Source organism: Mus caroli, unplaced genomic scaffold (assembly GCF_978045245.1).
Source record: "Mus caroli unplaced genomic scaffold, Mus_caroli_1 scaffold_3, whole genome shotgun sequence".
Classification (NCBI taxonomy): domain Eukaryota; kingdom Metazoa; phylum Chordata; class Mammalia; order Rodentia; family Muridae; genus Mus; species Mus caroli.
The window spans coordinates 102,541-123,652 of NW_028227258.1; the positions used below are offsets into that span (position 1 = coordinate 102,541).

A 21,112-nucleotide genomic window follows, 5' to 3' on the forward strand; every position below is an offset into this window, starting at 1 on the left:
GCCTCTCCTCTCGTTGATGTCCAACAATGCCATCCTCTGCAACAAATGTGGCTGGAGCTATGGGACTCTCTATGGTACACTTTGATTGGTGGTTTAGTTCCTGGAGCTCTGGGGGTTCTGGTTCATTGATATTGTCGTTCTTCCTATGGATTGCAAACCCCTTCAGCTCCTTTAGTACTTTCTCTAACTCCTCCATTGGGGAGCCCATGCTCAGTCCAAAGTTGGCTGCGAGCACCCACCTCTATATTTGCCAGGCTTTGAAAGAACCTCTCAGGCGACAGTTATATCAGGCTCCTGTCACCAGGCATTTCTTGACATCTGCAATAGTGTCTGGGTTTGGCGTCTGTATATGGGATCGATTTTCAGACAAGGTAGTCTCTGGATGGCCTTTCCTTCAGTCTTTGCTCCACACTTTGTCTTTGTATTTCCTCCTGTGAGTATTTTGTTCCCCCTTCTAAGAAGGACTGAAGCATCCACATTTTGGTCCTTCTTATTATTGAGCTTCACGTGGTCTGTAAATTATATCTTGGATTTTCCCAGCATTTAGGCTAATATCCATTTATCAGTGAGAGTAACCATGTGTGTTCATTTACCTAAGAATTTCATGAATTTACTGTTTTTAATAGCTGAGTAGTATTCCATTGTGTAAATGTACCATATTTTCTGTATCTATTCCTCTGTTGAAGGACATCTGTTTTTTTTTTTCTCCCCCAGCTTCTGGCTGTTATTAATAAGGCAGCTATGAACACAGAACCTTATTACATGTTGGAGCATCATCTGGGTATATGCATAGGAGTGGTTATAGCTGGGCCCTCATGTAGTACTATGTCCAGTTTTCTGAGGAACTGCTAGACTGATTTCCTGAGTGGTTGTGCCAGCTTGCAATCCCACCAGCAATGGAGGACTGTCCCTCTTTCTCCACATCCTTGCCAGCATCGGCTGTTACCAAAGTTTTTGATCTTAGCCATTCTGACTGGTATGAGGTAGACTCTCAGGGTTGTTTTGATTTGCATTTCCCTGATGACTAAGGATGTTGAACATTTCTTTAGGTGTTTCCCAGCCATTGGAGATTTCTCAGTTGAGAATTCTCTGATTAGCTCCCTACCCCATTTTTTTTTATTACGTATTTTCCTCAATTACATTTCCAATGCTATCCCAAAAGTCCCCCATACCCCCCCCCAACTTCCCTACCCACCCATTCCCATTCTTTTGGCCCTGGCATTCCCCTGTATTGGGGCATATAAAGTTTGCAAGTCCAATGGGCCTCTCTTTCCAGTGCTGGCCGACTAGGCCATCTTTCGATACATATGCAGCTAGAGACAAGAGCTCCGGGGTACTGGTTAGTTCATCATGTTGTTCCCCCTATAGGGTTGCAGATCCCTTTAACTCCTTGGGTACTTTCTCTAGCTTCTCCATTGGGAGCCCTGTGATCCATCCAATAGCTGACTGTGAGCATCCACTTCTGTGTTTGCTAGGCCCCGGCATAGTCTCACAAGAGACAGCTATATCTGGGTCCTTTCAGCAAAATCTTGCTAGTGTATGCAATGGTGTCAGCGTTTGGAAGCTGATTATGGGATGGATCCCTGGATATGGCAGTCTCTAGATGGTCCATCCTTTCATCACAGCTCCAAACTTTGTCTCTGTAACTCCTTCTATGGGTGTTTTGTTCCCAATTCTAAGAAGGGGCATAGTGTCCACACTTTGGTCTTCATTCTTCTTGAGTTTCATGTGTTTAGCAAATTGTATCTTATATCTTGGGTATCCTAAGTTTTGGGCTAATATCCACTTACCAGCGAATACATATTGTGTGAGTTCCTTTGTGATTGTGTTACCTTACTCAAGATGATGCCCTCCAGGTCCATCCATTTGGCTAGGAATTTCATAAATTCATTCTTTTTAATAGCTGAGTAGTACTCCATTGAGTAAATGTACCATAATTTCTGTATCCATTCCTCTGTTGAGGGGCATCTGGGTTCTTTCCAGCTTCTGGCTATTATAAATAAGGCTGCTATGAACATAGTGGAGCATGTGTCCTTCTTACCGGTTGGGACATCTTCTGGATATATGCCCAGGAGAGGTACTGCTGGATCCTCCGGTAGTACTATGTCCAATTTTCTGAGGAACTGCCAGACTGATTTCCAGAGTGGTTGTACAAGCTTGCAATCCCACCAACAATGGAGGAGTGTTCCTCTTTCTCCACATCCTCGCCAGCATCTGCTGTCACCTGCATTTTTGATCTTAGCCATTCTGACTGAGGTGGAATCTCAGGGTTGTTTTGATTTGCATTTCCCTGATGATTAAGGATGTTGAACATTTATTTCAGGTGCTTCTCTGCCATTCGGTATTCCTCAGGTGAGAATTCTTTGTTCAGTTCTGAGCCCCATTTTTTAATGGGGTTATTTGATTTTCTGGAGTCCACCTTCTTGAGTTCTTTATATATATTGGCCTACCCCATTTTTAAATAGGGTTATTTGGTTCTCTAGAGTCTAAGTTCTTAAGTTCTTTGTATATATTGGGTATTAGCCCTCTATCAGATGTGAGTTTGGTAAAGATCTTTTCCCAACCTGTTGGTTGTCTTTTTGTCCTTTTGACAGTGTTCTTTGTCTTACAGAAGCCTTGTAATTTTATGAGATCCCATTTGTCGATTCTTGATCTTAGAGCATAAGTCATTGGTGGTCTGTTCAGGAACTTTTCCCCCTGTGCTCATATGTTCGAGGCTCTTCCCCACTTTCTCTTCTATTAGATTCTGTGTATTTGGTTTTATGTGGAGGTTCTTGATCCACTTGAATGATCTATTTGCATTCTTGTACATGCTGACCACCAGTTGAACCAGCACCATTTGTTGAAAATGCTGTCGTTTCCCCACTGGATGGTTTTAGCTCCTTTGTCAAAGATCAAGTGACCATAGGTATATGGGTTCATTTCTGGGTCTTCAATTCTGTTCCATTGATCTACCTGCCTGTCTCTGGACCAATACCATGCAGTTTTTTTTATCACTATTGCTCTGTAATATAGCTGGAGATCAGGGATGGTAATTCCCTAGAAGTTTTTTTATTATTAAGAATAGTTTTCTCGGGGAGGCTTTAGCCTCAGGATCGAGGGTAGCCACATTGGTTCCGGGACTCTGCAGAAAGTAGTCTGCACAGGTGAGAGTGTGGACTGCAGAAGCTAACAGCTTCTGGGACAGGCGTGAGCCACAGAGCTTCTGAGGCAGCGCCATTTTCGGGCTCCAGACATCCAGCCACCTTCCCGGCTAGAGGACAGGTGTCCGCCCAGCCTGGGAGGCATTTGCCTCAGGATCCGCAGGAGCCATCTTGGTTCCGGGACTCCGCAGAATGTAGTCTGCACAGGTGAGAGTGTGGACTACTGAAACTAACAGCTTCTGTGACAGGCCAAAGCAACTCAGCTTCTGGGAAAGGTCCTGTTTTGGGCCTTCATCTTTGGCCAGGAGGAGGTCCAAATGCCAGATAACTGTGTACCTTCCCTGTGAGAGGAGAGCTTGCCTGCAGAGACTGCTCTGACCACTGAAACTCAGAAGAGAGAGCTAGTCTCCCAGGTCTACTGATAGAGGGTAACAGAATCACCAGAGGAACAATCTCTAAACAGAGACAATTATAACAACTAACTCCAGAGATTACCAGATGGCAAAAGGTAAATGTAAGAATCTTACTAACAGAAACCAAGACCACTCACCATCATCAGAACCCAGCACTCCCACTTCACCCAGTCCAGGGCACCCCAACACACTGGAAAAGCTAAACCCAGATTTAAAAGGATATCTCATGATGATGGTAGTGGACATCAAGAAGGACTTTAATAACTCACTTAAAGAAATACAGGAGAACACTGCTAAACAGGAAGAAGACATTAAAGAGGAAGCACAAAAATCCCTTAAAATATTGCATGAAAACACAACCAAACAGGTGATGGAATTGAATAAAACCATCCAAGACCTAAAAAGGGAAGTAGACACAATAAAGAAAACCCAAAGTGAGGCAACACTGGAGATAGAAAACCTAGGAAAGAAATCTAGAACGATTGATTCGAGCATCAGCAACAGAATGCAAGAGATGGAAGAGAGAATCTCAGGTGCAGAAGATTCCATAGAGAACATCGGCACAACAACCAAAGAAAATGGAAAATACAAAAAGATCCCAACTCAAAACATCCAGGAAATCCAGGACACAATGAGAAGACCAAACCTACGGATAATAGGAGTGGATGAGAATGAAGATTTTCAACTCGAAGGACCAGCAAATATCTTCAACAAAGTTATAGAAGAAAACTTCCCAAATCTAAAGAATGACATGCCCATGAACATACAAGAAGCCTACAGAACTCCAAATAGACTGGACTAGAAAAGAAATTCCTCCCGACACATAATAATCAGAACAACAAATGCACTAAATAAAGATAGAATACTAAAAGCAGTAAGGGAAAAAGGTCAAGTAACAAATAAAGGCAAGCCTATCAGAATTACACCAGATTTTTCACCAGAGACCATGAAAGTCAGAGGAGCCTGGACAGATGTTATACAGACAGGAAGAGAACACAAATTCCAGCCCAGGCTACTATACCCAGCCAAACTCTCAATTACCATAGATGGAGAAACCAAAGTATTCCACGACAAAACCAAATTCACACATTATCTTTCCACGAATCCAGCCATTCAAAGGATAATAACAGAAAAAAAACAATACAAGAATGGAAACCACGCCCTAGAAAAGCAAGAAGGTAATTCCTCAACAAACCAAAAAGAAGACAGCCACAAGAACAGAATGCCAACTTTAACAACAAAAATTACAGGAAGCAGCAATTACTTTTCCTTAATATCTCTTAATATCAATGGACTCAATTCACCAATAAAAAGACATAGACTAACAGATTGGCTACACAAACAGGACCCAACATTCTGCTGCTTACAGGAAACCCATCTCAGGGAAAAAGACAGACACTACCTCAGAGTGAAAGGCTGGAAAACAATCTTCCAAGCAAAGGGTCTGAAGAAACAAGCTGGAGTAGCCATTCTGATATCGAATAAAATCAACTTCCAACCCAAAGTTATCAAAAAAGACAAGGAGGGACACTTCATACTCATCAAAGGTAAAATCCTCCAAGAGGAACTCTCAATTCTGAATATCTATGCTCCAAATGCAAAGGCAGCCACATTCATTAAAGACACTTGAGTAAAGCTCAAAGCACACATTGCACCTCACACAATAATAGTGGGATACTTCAACACACCACTTTCATCAATGGACAGATTGTGGAAACAGAAACTAAACAGGGACACAATGAAACTAACAGAAGTTATGAAACAAATGGACTGAACAGATATCTACAGAACATTTTATCCTAAAACAAAAGGATATACCTTCTTCTCAGCACCTCATGGTACCTTCTCCAAAATTGACCAGATAATTAGTCACAAAACAAGCCTCAACATATACAAAAATATTGAAATTGTCCCATGCATCCTATCAGATCACCATGGACTAAGGCTGATCTTCAATAACAACATAAATAAGAGAAAGCCAATATTCACGTGGAAACTGAACAACACTCTTCTCAATGATACCTTGGTCAAGGAAGGAATAAAGAAAGAAATTAAGGACTTTTTATGTTTAATGAAAATGAAGCCACAACATACCCAAACTTATGGCACACAATGAAAGCATTTCTAAGAGGAAAACTCATAGCTCTGAATGCCTCCAAAAAGAAACGAGAGAGCACACATTAGCAGCTTGACAACACACTTAAAAGCTCTAGAACAAAAGGAAGCAAATTCACCCAAGAGGAGTAGATGGTAGGAAATAATCAAACTCATGGGCGAAATCAACCAAGTGGAAACAAGAAGAACTATTCAAAGAATCAACCAAATGAGGAGCTGGTTCTTTGAGAAAATCAACAAGATAGATAAACCCTTAGCCAGACTCACTAGAAGGCACAGGGAAAGCATCCTAATTAACAAAATCAGAAATGAAAAGGGAGACATAACAACAGATCCTGAAAAAATCCAAAACACCATCAGATCCTTCTACCAAAGGCTATACTCAACAAAACTGGAGAACCTGGATTGGAGAACTTGGATGAAACGGAGAAGTTTCTAGACAGATACCAGGTACCAAAGTTAAATCAAGATCAGGTTAATGATCTAAACAGTCCTTTATCCCCTAAAGAAATAGAAGCAGTCATTAATAGTCTCCCAACCAAAAAAAGCCCAGGACCAGATGGGTTTAGTGCAGAGATCTATCAGACCTTCAAAGAAGATCTAATCCCATTTCTTCACAAACTATTCCACAAAATAGAAACAGAAGGTACTCTACCCAACTCATTCTATGAAGACACAGTTACTCTGATATATAAACCACAAAAAGACCCAACAAAGAGAACTTCAGAGCAATTTCCCTTATGAATACAGATGCAAAAATCCTCAATAAAATTCTTCCTAACCTAATCCAAGAACACATCAAAACAATCATCCATCCTGACCAAGTAGGTTTCATCCCAGGGATGCAGGGATGGTTCAATATATGGAAATCCATCAATGTAATCCAGTATATAAACAAACTCAAAGACAAAAACCACATGATCATCTCGTTAGATGCTGAGAAAGCATTTGACAAAATCCAACACCCATTCATGATAAAAGTCTTGGAAAGATCAGGAATTCAAGCCCATACCTAAACATGATAAAAGCAATGTACAGCAAACTAGTAGCCAACATCAAAGTAAATGGTGAGAAGCTTGAAGCAATCCCACTAAAATCAGGGACTAGACAAGGCTGTCCACTCTCTCCCTACCTATTCAACATTGTACTTGAAGTCCTAGCCAGAGCAATTAGACAACAAAAGGAGATCAAGTGGATACAAATTGGAAAGGAAGAAGTCAAAATATCACTTTTTGCAGATAATATGATAGAATATATAAGTGACCCTAAAAAATTCCACCAGAGAACTCCTAAGCCTCATAAACAGCTTCAGTGAAGTAGCTGGATATAAAATTAACTCAAACAAGTCAATGGCCGTTCTGTACACAAGGGATAAATAGGCTGAGAAAGAAATTAGGGAAACAACACCATTCTCAATAGTCACAAATAATATAAAATACCTTGGCGTGACTCTAACTAAGGAAGTGAAAGATCTGTATGATAAGAACTTCAAGTCTCTGAAGAAAGAAATTAAAGAAGATCTCAGAAGATGGAAAGATCTCCCATGCTCATGGATTGGCAGGATCAATATAGTAAAAATATCTATCTTGCCAAAAGCAATCTACAGATTCAATGCAATCCCCATCAAAATTCCAACTCAATTCTTCAACGAATTAGAAAGGGGAATCAGCAGATTCATCTGGAATAACAAAAAACCTAGGATAGCAAAAACTTTTCTCAAGGATAAAAGATCCTCTGGTGGAATCACCATGCATGACCTAAAGCTGTACTACAGAGCAATTGTGATAAAAAACTGCATGGTATTGGGATAGTGACAGACAAGTAGACCAATGGTACAGAATTGAAGACCCAGAGATGAACCCACACACCTATGGTCACTTAATCTTTGACAAGGGAGCTAAAACCATCCAGTGGAAAAAAGACAGCATTTTCAACAAATGGTGCTGGAACAACTGGTGGTTATCATGTAGAAGAATGCGAATTGATCTATTTCTATCTCCTTGTACTAAGGTCAAATCTAAGTGGACTAAGGAACTCCACATAAAACCAGAGACATTGAAACTTATAGAGGAGAAAGTAGGGAAAACCCTCAAAGATATGGGTACAGGGAGAAAATTCCTGAATAGAACAGCAATGGCTTGTGATGTAAGATCGAGAATCAATAAATGGGACCTCATAAAAGTGCAAAGCTTCTGCAAGGCAAAAGACACCGTCCATAAGACACAAAGGCCACCAACAGATTAGGAAAGGATCTTTACCTATCCCAAATCAGATAGGGGACTAATATCCAATATATAAAAAAAGAACTCAAGAAGGTGGACTCCAGAAAATCAAATAACCCCATTAAAAATGGGGCTCAGAGCTGAACAAAGAATTCTCACCTGAGGAATACCGAATGGCAGAGAAGCACCTGAAATAAATGTTCAACATCCTTAATCATCAGGGAAATGCAAATCAAAACTACCCTGAGATTCTGCCTCACACCAGTCAGAATGGCTAAGATCAAAAATTCAGGTGACAGCAGATGCTGGCGAGGATGTGGAGAAAGAGGAACACTCCTCCATTGTTGGTGGGATTGCAAGCTTGTACAACCACTCTGGAAATCAGTCTGGCGGTTCCTCAGAAAATTGGACGCAGTACTACCGGGGAATCCAGCAATACCTCTCTAGGGCATATATCCAGAAGGTGTCCCAACCGGTAAGAATGACACATGCTCCACTATGTTCATAGCAGCCTTATTTATAATAGCCAGAAGCTGGAAAGGACCCAGATGTCCCTCAACAGAGGAATGGATACAGAAATTATGGTACATTTACACAATGGAGTACTACTCAGCTATTAAAAAGAATGAATTTATGAAATTCCTAGCCAAATGGATGGACCTGGAGGGCATCATCCTGAGTGAGGTAACCCAATCACAAAGGGACTCACACAATATGTACTCACTGATAAGTGGATATTAGCCCGGAAACTTAGATATAAGGTACAATTTGCTAAACGCATGAAACTCAAGAAGAACGAAGGCCAAAGTCTGGACACTTTGCCCCTTCTTAGAATTGGGAACAAAACACCCATAGAAGGAGTTACAGAGACAAAATTTGGAGCTGTGATGAAAGGATGGACCATCTTGTGATTGCCATATCCAGGGATCCATCCCATAATCAGCTTCCAAACGGTGACACCATTGCATACACTAGCAAGATTTTGCTGAAAGGACCCAGATATAGCTGTCTCTTGTGAGACTATGCGGGGGCCTAGCAACCACAGAAGTGGATGCTCACAGTCAGCTGTTGGATGGATCACAGGGCCCCCAATGGAGGAGCTAGAGAAAGTACCTTAGGAGCTAAAGGGAACTGCAACCCTATTGGTGGAACAATAATATGAACCAACCAGTACCCTGGAGCTCTTGTCTCTAGCTGCATATGTATCAAAAGATGGCCTAGTCGGCCAGCACTGGAAAGAGAGGCCCATTGGACTTGCAAACTTTATATGCCCCAGTACAGGGGAACGCCAGGGCTAAAAAGGGGGAGTGGGTGGACAGGGGAGTGGGGGCTTGGTATGGGGGACTTTTGGGATAGCACTGGAAATATAAATTAGCAAAATACCTAATTAAAAAAAAGCCCACCTACACAGTGATGTGTTTCCTCTAACAAAGCACACTTACTCAAAAAAAAAAAAAAAGAATAGTTTTCGCTATCCCGGTTTTTGTTGTTGTTGTTGTTATTCCAAATTAATTTGCATATTGCTCTTTCTAACTCTATGAAGAATTGAGTTGGAATATTGACTCTTAAAAGAAAAATTTAGAGCTGGAAAGGTGGCTCCATGTCTGTTAGCTCCTGTTACTCTTATAGAGGACCAGACATGTGTTCCCAGAACCAACATGGTGGTTTACAACACCAGTTCCAGAGAACTCATTGCCTTCTTCTGACTTTTCCAGGTACCAGGTGGGCTGTGGAATACTTACATGCAAGCAAAACACCAACACTACAAAATAAGTAAAAAAAAAAAAAAAAAAAAAAAAAAAGAGAGAAAAGAAAAAAAAACAAATAAAATTTAAAATGTATACTTTACTCAGTCATTCCACAATATTACTTGTCTTGGAATAACTAGGATTTCATGTTCACAGAAGTCCACACCCATTTTCATTTGTTGATATGCCAGCTTAGCTGCATCAGGTTGCCATTTACAAATTATGAAAAACAGCAGCAGCTATCCATTTTAAATCATTTCTTAAGTGCCACAAATTATGCTAGGAATTTAACAGGGACTTTTATCATTCTGTTATTTTTATATAGAGGTAATAGTAAATAAAATTCTCTCTATTCAGAGATGGGTAAATTGAGTCTCTGAAAACTACGTATCTTATGTCATAGTCAATAAGTAATAATAATAAATAATTGCTTTACTGGGGTTGAATTCAAATCCATTTGGATTTTCTTCTAATGAGAAATATGTTTGTTATAAGTCACTTGAGTTAAAATGATGAGGTCAGTGTACAGCTTGTATGAAGTTCTATTCCCAGTACGGAGCTGACTACCATTCACAGCTTTGCTATAAAGACAGGCATACATTGGCATTTTTTAAAAAAATCTTTTTTATTAGGTATTTTCCTCATTTACATTTCCAATGCTATCCTAAAAGGCCCCCATACCCTCCACACCACTCCCCTCCCCACCCACTCCCACTTCTTGGCCCTGGCGTTCCCCTGTACTGAAGCATCTAAAGTTTGTAAGACCAATGGGCCTCTCTTTCCAATGATGGCCGACTTGGCCATCTTCTGATACATATGCAGCTAGAGACACAAGCTCTGGGGGATACTGGTTAGTTTATATTGTTATTCCACCTATAGGGTTGCAGACCTCTTTAGCTCCTTGGGTACTTTCTTTAGCTCCTCCATTGGGAGCCCTGTGATCCAATAGCTGACTGTGAACATCCACTTCTGTGTTTGCTAGGCCCTGGCGTAGCCTCACAAGAGACATTGGCTTTTTAATTATATAGTTTCTATTGAAAACAGGAAGATTGTGGGTTTCAGCTAAGTAGAAACAGGTACTACTTACTATGGTAGTGAAAGCACATTTAACCTTGACTGGAAATGCAGTCACCAGAAAAGGGATAGTTAGCATGGTTAGGTGTCTAACTAGATAAGGTGTATCTCATGAAGAAAAGGAAAATAACAGATCTTCAATTATGTGACACACTACCATAAAAAACACAGTAAACACATGTTCTAGATTCCTCCAAATGAAAAAAAAATTCAGGATTCACATGTAGAAATTAAATGTGTTCACAGAAATACTTTCCACTGAGGGTTAAGAAAGAATGTCTATTTATAGCAATATGTAAACTGGATAAAATTAAGTGTATTGAAAAATCAAAGAGCAACATGTCACTGAAATAAAAATCTCTTTTGCTCCAAATAATTAGCAAAATGTGGATTTCCTGTTGAAAAGGCTAATAGAAAATGAAGGCTAGAAATTTCTACTGAGAAGAAAATGCCAGCAATTGCTCATGTGAGAGAAAAGGAAAATTTCAACCTAGATGGAAGATACATTAGATGATAAAAGGAGAAGAAATTTGTGAGAGATCATTTTCCATCTGTTGTGACTAGATGATCAAGGCATAGGAGACTCAGGACTTTTAAACAAAAATAAAACCAAACCCCACTGTATTTCAAATATAAGACACTCAGATGTCTAGAATTTATGGCAACTTTGTTATTGAGTTTGAAACTATGTATTACTTTTGAAAGATAGGTAAGTAAGGAATAGATAAATAACAATTAATAGGCAGACCCCTTTCAACACACTGCTGTTGCCTTTGTTTCCATCACTCCTTATTTCTTCAGTATCTACAATTCATTATAAAACATCTCACCACCAGACTGATGGATTGAATGGACACAGCAGTGATAAATTAGAAGATCTTTCTTATAAAAACCACTCACAATGTAAATTTCCAAGCTTGTCCTCACAAGTACAAAAAAAAAAAAAAAAAAAAAAAAAAATCCAAAGCAAGGCATATAACCTCCCTTGTAAAAAGATACATGTTGAAAGAAAAAAACAAAACTATACTGATTCACCTTTCCATACTGAATATGAATAATTCGAAGCAAATCACCCTTATTTCTTCATCTGTAGGGTACTCAAGAGTAGTTTCAGTATTATTATCTTTTACAACACCGATTAAGTGAGCACTAAAGATTACTATCCTTTGATTTGTAACAAAGCAATCTCCAAAAGATAAAGCAAGTTTTCCAAATTTATCTAGTAAATGAGATAATTTGATTCTCTATTCTATACTTATTTTAAAGACTTAGAGCAAAGTGACTCAAGTCTGATAAACTCATTAAAACTCTAAAATCTTACAAATCTCTTTCCTATTTTTTTCATCACCATCAAATGTTTACCATCTAAATACAAGTTGGCCACTATGAAAACCTTGGGCAAAGCCAGCACCTTAGCTACCTACTTTATCAGTTCGACTTGATTTTGCCAGGCTTTCTCTAGGAAAATTTTAACCATTTGATTAGGTATTTCATAGTTGGCTTAACTCAGCCGAAATAGTGAACTGAACAGTAGTGTTTTTTAAAAAGTGCTCCTCCATTCTGATTACAAAGGAATCATGATTAACGAAGTTCTCTTTGTGTCTAAGCTCCATTCTGACAGACAAAGAGCTGCCCCCTCCCAACTTCTTTTTGATTACTGAGTCTTTTCCTACTTGTGTTATCACCCACACAATCTGTTCACAGCCCACACAAACAATCTTGCCAGTCTGTGAGAGTTAGTAAAACATTTATGTGGTAAAAGAAGACAGAACTAGCAGAACCTCATCTTAACAAAGAATGATGAGACATTCAGTAGAAGAATTCACAAAGGGAAATACAGACAGAGGCCCTAAGCTGAATGGATTTGCCCACAATGGTTAACACAATGCCAGTCCTTATGGGGACTTGTCAACTTTCTGGTCAATTTGCAGCCTTCTCCAGCTTTTGCCCTCCAAATTCTGTTTCTTTTAGAAGTACTTTTTATTGGTGTTGCTTTGGTTTTTTGAAACAGGGTTTTTCTGTATAGCCCTGGCTATACTGGAACTAGCTCTGTAGACCAGGCTAGCCTCAAGCTCAGAGATGATCTTGCCCCTGCTCTTTATCCCTGATCCCCCAGTGCTGAGAATAAAAGCATGTGGTACCTGCCACTCCTGGTTAGAAGAATTTTTTTTTAAAAGAAATACAATGAACAAGTTAAAGAGTCTAAATCAGTGACTTAAAGATACTTCAGTTTTTCTAGAACTTAAAAAGAAAAACCAAACCAGCCAAAGAATCTAGCTCCAAATCGGTAGTTTAAAGGGATTGAGCTAATAAATATAAAACACTTAGCACACTGCCTAGAGTATAATTGGTGCTCAAATAATATTATCTGTTTATAATTGTATGTTGCTGTGTCTTTTTAACAATATTTTTATAATTGGCTAAACTTTTCTACTAAGCTAAAATATTTACCTTATCTGTACTTTGGTTCATTGTTAAAATCAGATGCTTCACATACATTGTCTTCTTTTGCAAGTCTAGATCTTGAAGTTGACAATACCTTGATTCATTATGTAAGATCAGCTCAGTAGTTTTATATCAAGTGCATTCTTTTCTTACCACAGATGGGCAGATGATCCTGTCCTGTGATCTATATTTTCCAGAATTTTGTGAAGTGGAAAATATGCCTTAACTGTCATCTACAATAAACCTCTGATAAGTGTTTAAGAGCACTGGTTGCTCTTCCAAAAGACCTGGGTTCTATTTCCAGTGCCCACATGGCAGCTCACAATTTATTAGGTCCAGTTCCAGGAGATCCATGACTCTTTTCTAGCTTCCATGGATACCAGATATGTACATGATATACAAACACGAAACCCAAACACCTATACACATAAAATAAAAATAAGTAAGTCTTAAAATAAATATCTGATCCACAGATAAACAAAAGACTCAAGATTTGCCCTACTATCTTTAATTTAAAAAAAATACAGAAAATAATGGGTGGGTGGAAAGACTGATAAACATATCTAGCTTTGAGGAAAGGCATACCCCTGTTTTAATTGTCAAAGGAAATGTCTTCAAGAAAAAACAGGAAGAAGTATGAAGGATTGGATGTCCATAGAGGCAAATGATACTCAAGGCAGACTTCTTCATACTAGACATAGGCTTTTCTATTAAGTTAATTATTAATTTAGAACATTGAATGATATAAATCTTGTCTTCATTTATACATATCAAATTGTAGTTCAGTTAATCACCCAATTTTTGACAATCTATGTCAGACTTCAATTATTCAAAAATATCTTTTCATCTTGTTTAAAATATGCTTAGAGCTCTTGGTCTATTGCAATTAACTTTGGCCTTAACAGCAACTTTTTTTTTTAAATTGGTCTTGCCTTTCTAATCAAATTGAAGTTGTTCAAAGATCTAGGTATGCATACTCTTCTGTAGCCCAGAGCTAACAGTTAGAAAACTGTAGCAACATGTGCTGAGTTGCTGCTTATTCTACCTCATATTCTCTATCATGTCTTAAAGAAACTTCCAAAGAGTCATCATATACACTAAGGAAATTTCCCAGCTATCCCTGGAGATACTATTCTGCTTGTACAATCCTTTAAAATTCTCTTCTGCCTTCAATAAATTCATTTCAGCAACTTGGACACTCTGTGGTCACCTATCTTTCACATGCATACAACTCAGAGCTTTGTTTCAAAATTGAAAATTCAGCCAAATTCTATGAATTATCACTAGTGATCTCCACTAGCAACTCAGTGCTAAACAGTGATACCTAAACTCACACACTCAAATACACAGTTTCAAATAGTGTTCCTTCCTTCCTTCCTTCCTTCCTTCCTTCCTTCCTTCCTTCCTTCCTTCCTTCCTCCCTCCCTCCCTCCCTCTCTCCCTCTTGCCATTCCTTTTTCTTCTTTTGAGACAGGGTTTCTCTGCATAGCCCTGGCTGTCTTGGAATTGGCTCCACTCAGTTGACTCTATGTCATGTCAAGTAAGTAGAAAGTCAAAGCTGAGGGCTGGAAAGATGGCTCAGCAGTTAAGAGCACTAACTGTTATTCCAGAGGTCCTGAGTTCAATTCCCAGTGACCATATGGTGGCTCACAACCACCTGTAATGGGATCAACTACAGTGTATTCATAACAAACAAACAAATAAATAAATAAATCTTTAAAAGAAAGTTGAAGATAACTAAGTTACCTCTCAAAAACAAAACAAAAACAAAAAATATGAAACTACACAAAACTTCCAATGAATTCTTCCTTTTTCTAATCTTCAACACTTTCATTCCTGAAATGATCAACTTTTAAAACACAACACTGAAGGAAAGAAGCAACCAAGCAAATCAAATCACTAAATAGGAAGCTTACCTTCAAAATCAACCAGATGATTGTAAAAGAAAAAAGTAAGATATGCTTGGCATATTAACAAAGACTTTAAAAATTAAAGAAATGTCCAATGTTAGACAACAAACATGGAATTGTGCACTCCTAGACTTAGCTTAGTGGGTTACATGGTTATCTTCACTACTCATCATTCTTTAAAAGTAAATCCATAGAATTGAAATGGCTAATTAAACCATAAAGATGTAAATCATAATTCAACTATAAAGGTTTTCAAAATATTTTATAATAGTGTCTATTCTGAAAAAAATTGTGAACTCACACTCATGTCAAAGAACACTGAATAATTCAATTGTGATGCTTTGTGATATATCATACTAACACCCAAATGGCCATCTATTGGCATGGGACACATAAGAAAAACACATTAAAAAAAAAAAGAGTTCAAGTCAGATGCAGATATTTACACCCAACCAAAGGACAGAAGCTGCTAACCCCTGTGATTGAATTAGGGAAAAGCTGGAAGAAGCTGGGGAGGAGGGTGACCCTATAGGAGAACCAGCAGTCTCAACTAACCTGGACCCCCAAGATCTTTCAAACACTGGACCACCAAAAAGGCAGCATGCACCAGCTGATATGAGGCCCCTAACAATATACAGAAGAGGACTGCTGGGTCTGTGTTCAATCAGAGATGATGCACCTAACCCTCAAGAAATTGGAGGCCCCAGGGAGTTTAGAGGTTAGGTAGGTTGGGGGTTGGGGGAATTGGGACATCCTCGTGGGATTGGAAGGAGGGGGAGGAGGTATGGGATGTGGAACACTCAGAGGGTGGACCAGGAGGGGTATAAAATATGGGCTATAAAAAAAGATTAAATAAAATTTAAAAAATAGAGTTAATGCCACAAGTGACAAAACTTCAACAAAACTTAGTCAACTGGCTTTCCCCATCTTTTTAAAGAAAGATTTATTTATTTTATGTATATGACTACACTGTAGTTGTTTCAGGCACACCAGAAAAGGACATCAGTTCCCATTACAGATCATTGTGAACCACTATGTAGTTGCTGGGAATTGAACTCAGGACCTCTGGAAGAGCAGTCAGTGCTCTTAACCTCTGAGCCATCTCCCTAGCCCTTTTCCCCAGATCTTGAGAATGTTTTCTGGCTCCTCTAAAATTTACCAGATTATCAAAAGAACTTGAGAGAAAGAGAAAAACATTTGACAGCCTGAACAGACTATAGTTTGTCAAAACAGTACTTAAAGAGACATCCAACAATCATTCACTGAAACAACTATAAGTTATATGAAGAAAGATGAAGAAAATAGCCTATAGACAACATTTACTTCTAAATGAGAGCTCAAAAAGTAATAAAAGAACAGATATTTCTATAATAATAATTTTACATAAAAAATGCAACTGTGCCTTTTTACTCTTCTTATATCAGTTACTATGTAGTCAATAAAATTCCAAATTTCCAAGTTTCAACCACCACAAATCTAATACCTTACCAAACAAAATATGCCATAAACATAGTTCTTTTCTCAGATCCCATCACTTTAAATGTGAAGCTCCCTGGTGGACTGCCCTATCCTGGACTGTTGGCAAGATCAAATAAGGTGATTTCTACAAAAGCACTTTGAAGAAGGATAAAAGCTCTCTACAAATGTGAGGTATCAGGAATATCAAATGCATTGCCTAGACTTAACATACACTCCACAAAGCATAATAAAGGTTATGGAGAACCTTTGCGTCCTGCACAACCTCCATGTTTTTTTCCTGATCTCATTCATGAAAAACAGATGTTTGCTTGAAATTTTTCCCTCTAGTATAGGAGAAGGCTCTTTACATTATTTGAGGTGATTATAAAAACACGATTCTATAATTTTAAACAGGTAATTAAATAACAAAGTGAACACCACAAAAAATTTAAAAATACAGATATGCCTGGGGAAGGCATCTAAAGAGGGCAAAAGGCTACACTACAAACAAATATGATGCTAATGGTTCTTATCTCATTAAAGTTAGGACAACTATTAATTATAGAAGACAAATTTTGAATTTGTGCATTCTTTGGAATAACATTAACTATATTTTACAGGACTTCAATACCTTCACATATGAAGAACTACTTCTTTTTTTAAAAAAAGTTGTTTTTGGTGCCTCTAAATCACAGATTTATATAGTAATTTTTCAACAGTGAACTAATTTTCAAGAATGCAAAAATTTTAAGAAAGCACAGAGAGGTGGATAATAAGTATATTAGAACTTTTAAGGACACTTTGTCTTAAATCCCTCCCCCAACTCTACTCCCCTTCCCGGCCCCAGAGGATATTTACAATCTTCCATGACACATGCTCTGTACCTTCTTGGTTCAAGGAAAACACACCTACAGCATTTCAAATTAACTACTGACCCTTACTCTCACACTATAAACAAACCCTTTTCAGAATCTCAATTGCATTGTGTCCACATTGGTTAAAGCTGGAAGCCTGGTGACCTCATGTGGTGTTAGCTTCTCCCATGCACCAACAGCATCCGCCTTTCTACTCAATTACCCTCTTTGGTGCCAGAGGATTGCTACCCAATGAACATACACAATAGGCTTCTGCTTCATTACACTAACCAACAGCAGGATAGAAATAAGCAGAAGAGGAATAAACAAGCTAATTTATCATGAGGCCAGAGCAAGCGTTCACCAGTCTAGCCATGGAAAAGTTGAGTGATTAACAGGTAACTCTGCAGTCTGAGATGATGTTTATGATCTTGCAGATTATATGCCAGCTGCAACAAAACCTCAATGATTTAAAGAATTTTTCGAATTAGCAGATATGGACACAAGCACACAAGAAACCCTACCTTAGAAACTCCTAAGTTCCTATATAAAATCTACTTAATAGTTTTTGAGAAAGTTCAGTCTAGGATTTCAGATAATGGGGACTGACATCCTGATAATTTGCCCCAAGTGCTCAACCTGACTGTGGGGCTTCTGTTATTCATCATGAAGGAGGTGGTCAGGAGGGATCCAGGCTCTTTGTGAGGAGGATCTGGTGCCCCCTTCATTAGGCAAGGGCACAGCGGTTGATTAAATTAACAACTTCGGAGGGCTTCAGTCCCAGTTCCCAGACATTAGCACCATCATCCAGAACAAATTAAAGTCTCACAGCAATTAAGCAGATTTTGAAAATGAATTTCCCATGGTTCAATGGCTCAATAGCAATCTTGAGTTTAGAAGAACAGAGCTTTAAGGAAGGAGGAGGAATTGCTAAATTTCTAAAGTAAATGTGCATCTGGCAGAAAGACAACAGAAAGCCTCTGTTAAGTGTCTCTACTTAGTGAGGCTGAATTTTAGATAACAGGTGAAAAAAAAATTAAACAAAACTGTTGCATTAAAATGATGTTTCAGAAATATTTTTTTCTCTTTTTATTACTTTTAATTTCTTTAATGTTATTATATTCCTAATCAAAAATTTAAGTAGGAGACAGAAAATTTATTTCTTTTTTACCAGATACAACACTATAGGACCATTCAAATCTCAGAGATATTTACAGCAGCTTCCCAAGGACATTGGGTGAAGGGATTAAGATTATCAATAAAATAGTCATTATTTAATTTTAAGTATTCACTACTTGAAAAACCTTATACTGAAGTCTTTTAACATCTTATTTTACATCTTAATAGCAATCTTATAAAAATAAGTCTGCTGAGTCCTGCTTTACCGCCTTCAAAAAATACTTTCAATTTCTGATTACTCAAGGTTGCATAATCAGTACATGGAACCAGGACTTGAACTCACAATTTAGGAGTTATAGCTCCCCAGTAGAGTGCTTGCTTAGCATACCCAGAGAATCTGTTCAATCCCCAGCATAACAAATAATTAAGTTTAAATTTTAAACACCTTTTAAAATTTAATCTGTCAGTCTCAAGGAACAACCGAATGTCTGCAAAATTCTTAGAAAAGTAGAAAAACAAATTCCCATTTTTAAGAGTTTGTAGTCAAACTGTGGGGCTTCTAAAATAAGTCCTTTCAGAACAGCCCTCATGAAGCAGAAGAAACACATCTAAAATAAGTCCCTTTAGAACAACCCTGGTGAAGCAGAAGAAATACATCTAAAATAAGTCTCTTTAGAACAGCCCTGGTAAAGCAGAAGAAACATATTTATGTTGTCCACTATCATTCAGCTTCTCTACTTGATTATCAAACTTTGTAAATATATTCAGTAGAGCATATTCCCTTTATACTTAATTGTCAAGCATAGACAACCTTCCTTTATCTGTGTTTAAGACCAATGAAAGATAAAAACACATAAACATCTGGGAATGATCAAGAACAGTGACCAAAAAGCTTGGTTCAACCCATGTTCAAGAGAAGGTCCCTTTTCAACTCCAAAAATAGTACAAGTTTATACCTGCCCAAGTATACATACCATGAAGATATGCGTGAACTTTTGTTAACCTATTCAAGAGAAAAAATAATAGCCGTATTTTTGTTTAAACAATGAAAGTATAGCCTGTAATACCATACTAGAAAATATGGGGCAGACTTTAAAGATGTACATTTTTTTTAAAGATTTATTTATTTATGTAAGTACACTGTAGCTGTCTTCAGGCACACCAGAAGAGGGCATCATATGTTACTACAGATGGTTGTGAGCCACCATGTGGTTGCTGGGATTTGAACTCATGACCTTTGGAAGAGCATTCAGTGCTCTTACCTGCTGAGCCATTTCTCCAGCCCAAGATGTACATTTTTTATATTTTTGCAATAAGTACAAAGTCTTCCTCCTTTGTCTTTCCTTTTCTTGAACCAAACAGTTGTGAAGCAACATATAATTTAGTTGACATCATATAGACTTTCAGCCTCTATTTATCTATGCATTTCTTTGACCATATTCCTGGTACTTATATTGTACTTGACTATGGTAACAACTACACATCAAAGTGGAGCTTAAAGTTTTATATGGTTTATCTTATATAATATCTTATAGTTTATATTATTCTTATTTTAAAATTCATATGGTGGTAGAGATGTATACTGGTAGAGTACTTACCTAGCATGCACATGCCTCTAGTATCACCACAAAAAAAAATCTGACAATACAGCTCTATAGTTCTAATTATACTCCAATAGCTAATATTGCATTAGTCAAAGATCATCTTTTCCCCTCAAATTCGATGATCAAAAGTCTCTAGTCGGCCATCATTGGGAAGAGAGGCCCCTTGGTCTTGCAAACTTTATATGCCCCAGTATAGGCGAACACCATGGCCAAGAAGTAGGAGTGGGTGGGTAGGGGAGCGGGGTGGGAGAGGGTTTGGGGGACTTGGGGGTTAGCATTTAAAATGTAAATGAAGAAAATACCTAATAAAAAATTGGAAAAAAAAAGTCTCTATCATATATTACAAATTTAGAAGAGAAAAAAATGTCATAATGGATGATGACTCCAATTTTATACTGTAAAATAGAATACCAGCTAAGGCTTGTGTTGTTAACAAGCACATATGGAACATGTAAGTACAATTTCATTAAATGTTTTGTTACCTAGGCTTTCTTATGCTATGAATAGCCATTTATACTGGCCCAGGATTTTAGATTTTGAGAGGAGTGCTGACAATTTAACTCATGGACTTGTCTGAATTGTATCCTCAACCCAAAGTCAGAATATTAAAAAGAAAAAAATTAAGATAAAAAATTTAATAGCTTGTGAAAGCTATTAAAAACTAAACTAAAAGATAAATGAACCACCGTGATTACCAAATATGTAAATGCCATACTTCTATTGGTTAGCAGGGACTATGCCTCTAGGAAGGTCATAAAGCAGTATTGTTGGGTTTCTAATAAAACCTAATCAACTGAGGAGCAAAAAGCAAAAAATAATGAGAACACAGAATGAATACAAATGTATACATGTGTGTGCTAAGCAGTTACTTAGTGGTAACTTCTAATCCAGAAAAATGGCTCTCATAAAGAAATTACTGCCTATTAGCAGGCACACTTTAAACAAATTCACAAGTTATATTATAATTTAAATTCCTGTAAATTCTTTAGGGTAAGGAAACAGACTTT

At 37.9% G+C, this 21,112-nt stretch overlaps 1 protein-coding gene across 3 annotated transcripts in view; it reads right to left on the reverse strand.

Annotated features, from left to right (window-relative positions):
- Nucleotides 1-21,112, reverse strand: part of Wls (Wnt ligand secretion mediator) — a 113,074-nt gene that overhangs the window by 82,753 nt on the left and 9,209 nt on the right. The window lies entirely within an intron of this gene.